The sequence below is a fragment of the Lipotes vexillifer genome, unplaced genomic scaffold, assembly GCF_000442215.2.
Source record: "Lipotes vexillifer unplaced genomic scaffold, Lipotes_vexillifer_v1.1 scaffold217, whole genome shotgun sequence".
Lineage (NCBI taxonomy): Eukaryota > Metazoa > Chordata > Mammalia > Artiodactyla > Lipotidae > Lipotes > Lipotes vexillifer.
This window is the reverse complement of record NW_006788200.1, coordinates 2,279,809-2,283,771: the sequence shown is the minus strand read 5'-3', so window position 1 is coordinate 2,283,771 and position 3,963 is coordinate 2,279,809. Positions and strand designations below refer to the sequence as shown.

The following is a 3,963-nucleotide window of genomic DNA, read 5'->3' as shown; positions in this document are numbered from 1 at the left end:
CAAGGGGCCCTAGACGCCTCAAGCCTTGGAGAACGTTTTTTGGCCAAAGGCGAAGGATGTGCAGAATCTTCATCCAGCCAGGCATTCATTAATTCTCTAAGTCCGCTAGGGGTGGGTCTCGTAGGCGTAGCGGGGAGACTGCGCAGGCTTTAACCGAGCCCCGCGGGCAGGCAGGCCCTGTCTGAACGCGGGTTTCCGAGGGGCCCTAGGCTGGTCCGCGCGCCATAGGACCCAGCAGAGGACGTTCTTGCAAGAGGCAATTTACTTTTCTCACTTCTCAAATGCTCCGAAAATGGCTGCTAGCAGCTTCGCTATAGGGGTAAACTGTCTACTCATCTTGAGGGGTTTTCTCGGCGCGTTCAGTTCCAGGCCCCTGCAGGGATTTGCAAGCCTGGAGCTGCAAGACGGAGGGTCGGACGCGCCGGAAACGTTGTGTCTGGAGCCGGGAGCCGGGAGCCGAGGGCCGAGGGCCAAGGAGCAGCATCCGGGGGCGCTACTCTGTATCCGCGCCGCCTTGGGCGCCCATTCCCCTCGCCGGGTCTGTGACTGCCCTCAGGGCCTCGGTGTCCGATTTAACACCCTGAGCAGGTTTTGCTGGGGAGGACCCGGGGGTCACCTCGTCCACCCAGGCCAGGCCTTGGTCCAGCCACCCGCCACATGAACTCCCGGGAGAGGGGTGTTGTCTCCCAGCTCCGAGGCCAAGCAGGAGGCCCAGGTCCCCGCGTGTCTTCTGTTAGCACAGGGGACCTCGGCCACTGCTCAGCTAACCGGAAGACCCCTCCCTCCCCGAATGCTTCAGCCAGGAGGGCCCTCCAGCAAGGTCGGCCCGCGCGGGCGGCGACACGCCTGTCCCTGCGCGCGCACACAACTCTGCACACGTCAGCCCCACGCCATCCCACCGCCCAGTGCCCGGCCGCACGCAGGCAATCACGCGTGTCCGCACTCGCCCGTGGGCACACGCGTCCGCCGCGGGTACCGAAGGGCCCCGAAAGGCCCGCGCGCGGCTCAGGCGCTGGAAGCGAACCCGGTCGGGACCCGGGCGGTGTCCCGGGAGGGCCCAGGGGGCGGAGCTCGCGGGGCCGGCCTCGCTGGGTCGGGGCGGGTCTGCGCCGCCGCCGTCTGTGCCGCCCCGCCCTCGGCCCCGCCGCTGGCTCTGTTCCTCACGCTGCAGCCCCCGCCGTAGCAGCCGCGGAGCCCACTGCCACCGCTTCTGAGGTAGGCGCAGCGGAGAGGGGCCAGGCCTCTGACTGCGCCTCGAGTCGCGGGCCGGCCCGTGGGGAGTTGGGGGAGGAGATGGGACGGGGAGCGGGTGAAGGCGAGGGGCCCAGAGCCGGGCCGGGGCAGGGAACCGGAGCGGCCCGGCAGGGCCTGGCGGGTCAGCGGCTGGCAGAGCAGGCCTCGCGGGGCGGGCGGGCGGCGAGCAGGCCCGGGCTGGGGAGCGGGTGGCCGGACATCCGGAGGCGCCTGCGGCTGGGGACCAAAACCCGCGGGGACCTTTGGGCGGAAGGGCACGGGCCGCCGCGTGGAGGCCCCGCCCGCCGCAGGTCTAGGTGACCTTCCTTGGAGGCGACCTCTGGCCCTCGATCCCGCCAGCGCGGGTCGAGCAGGGACCCGCCCGCCACCTAAGCTCGCCGGGCTGGGCTCACGGACCTGTGCGGGCCACGCTGTCGCCTCGGGGATGAGCTCATGTGACGACCGGGGTCCCGCGCCCCCGGCCCTGCACGCCCTGTCGGGTCCACGCCCGGAGAAGCTGGCTCCCGGCACTGTCTGCGCCTGCCAGCACCTTCCGGGCGGAATGGGAGGCTGACAGTCGACTTAGGCCGCAGGGACCAGGGCCGGAGCTGGGGGCTGGGCAGAAGGTTAGGCCTTGGAAAAAGAGGTCCCGCGGGTAGTGCTGTGGCCTTCTTGGCCTTAGGAGGGATTCCTGCCTGATTCGGTTGCTCATTCATTCACCAAATGCAGCGGTGCCTTCACGAAACTGCTTCCGAGCCCTTTGGATTTGAGGCACGCAGCATTAGTGATTTGTCCAAGGTCACACAGCCGGGAAGATACTAAGCCTCTGTTTTTTCATCTGTAGAACGGGAGCAATCATACCTCTCCTTCATTGGGTTTTTGGGAAGAATAAAATGAGTTGATTAACTTCAAACATTCAGAACAGTGCCTGGTAGGGAGAAGGTCTGGGCAGAAACCTTGACACTTACCCTTGAGGCTTTTAGGGGAGGATCTAGCCCATCCCCTGCAGACTATTTTGCTCCACGTGGTGCTCTGGAAAGGGTTCAATAAAGGTGGTCTCTGTTATTTTAAACATTATTATTAAGCATTTGTGTGCCAGGCACTGAGTAACTTTCAGGGTAATTTAAAAAACCTTTAAGTTTACAGACAGACAAGGTCAGGCTGGAGCAGAAAGTTGAATGTGGGTTCAGACCTGGGCTAAGTCTAGGCCTGTTCCACCTGAGGCCCCCAGCCCCTGGACCAGCCTCCCCTCTCCAGAGGAGATAGGGAAATGAACACCTCCTTTGCCTAATGTGCTGTAGGCAAGGGCAGGGCAGACTGCCCAGGGTCTGCCTTCTTTCCACCCCAGCTCTGGACTGAGTTCCTACAGGGTCAGGCTTAAGCCTTATACAACTTTGTTTTCAGTGCGTGGGGTGGTGCCACCTGGCAATACTAGGTTCTTGAGAAGGGTCTGTGGCGGTGAATGTACTCTTGCTGACAGAAGGATAGTTTTCACCATTCCAGCATGTGGCTTATAGTAGGTGCTCATTAGGTATTTGTGGGATTATTGAATGGGTATATGTAGTGGCTGCAGGCCCAGACCATAGTCCCTTGATCTTGGACATCCTTTTTGAGGGACACACATCTCATTCACTTTCAGAAAATAGCCTTGCCTAGCAGAGAGTCACAAATAAATAGAGGGCTACAAGGGTGTGTACAGCCCTAGAACAGTGAGAGGCAGAACTGTTTCCTAATTTGAAATAATTGCTTTGAACATGTTATCCTCATTCTGTGACTTTCCAGGTCCTTTGGGAAACTTGTTGAACTGGTGTTTCTGGGCTTGCGGGGCTGGGGGTGACACTGGTGAAGGGGACTCTCCTAAAGCCCTTGGGCCTGGTGCCTCTTCCCTCTTGGATGGTGAGGGGGTCAATGGCTTCTACTGGAGTTGTCCTGAATAAAGTGCTTGAGCCTGGGTATGGGGGGCTGCTCTCAGTCAATTAGTTTATTTCTGCTATTCTATAGGCAGGGGCTGTTTGTAGACAAACAGAGGGGCTCAGGGGGACCATATAGTGAGGATTTGCCTTTGGGCCTCTGGCCCCACTGGACAATAGGCACACATGGGCAACCACCTCCAAGCTGGTGGTCATGGGGAACATTCACTGCCACCTTTACCGGTAAGGTGCTCCCCAAATCCATTTTGCCCTTGATGGGATTTCTCAAAGTGTGACATCTTTGGTAAGAGAGAGGCATGTATGGCTGAGAGCCAGCCCAAGCCTGCAGGCAGCCCCTCAGGGTGCTGAGGGGCTCCCCTCTGGTTGCCACTGAGGAAAGGTGATCAGGTGATCAGCTGGGCCTGGGCACAATCCTCCATTTCACTGCCTGCTCTCAGAGGGGTGAGGGTAAGTGAGAATCTTAGCCCTTTACCCAGAACTCTGCTGGAAAGAGTCCCGGAGAGCAGATTGAGCTCATATAACACAGCTCTGACATGAGCCATAGGGTCTAGTTACAGGCCAAGTTACTTTCTTATTCCTCAGTTTCTCCACTCTTAAGTGTGATCGTCATCATTACAATCATTCTTTATTGAGGGCCTGCCCAGCAGTCTCCTGGCTGGTTGACGTATGTATTATGACGTTGAATCCATGGTCCTCCAAGCCCTGGGAGAGAGGTACTGTTGTTTCCATTTCACGGGTCAGGAGGCTTGAGCACAGAGTGGTGAGGTAACCATTCCCAAGGTCACACAGCTCAGCAGGA

The 3,963-nt window shown here is 59.5% G+C and overlaps 1 protein-coding gene across 2 annotated transcripts in view; it reads left to right on the top strand.

The window, feature by feature from the left end:
• The first annotated feature begins 1,149 nt into the window (after positions 1-1,149).
• The window catches only part of VDAC1 (voltage dependent anion channel 1), a 25,720-nt gene continuing 22,906 nt past the window's right edge, over positions 1,150-3,963 (top strand). Inside the window, exon 1 of one of the 2 annotated variants that reach the window (XM_007461355.1) lies at positions 1,150-1,215. The gene's annotated coding sequence lies outside the window, so the exon portion shown is untranslated. The remainder of the gene's footprint in view (positions 1,216-3,963) is intronic. The other variant, XM_007461356.1, reaches the window with a different exon arrangement.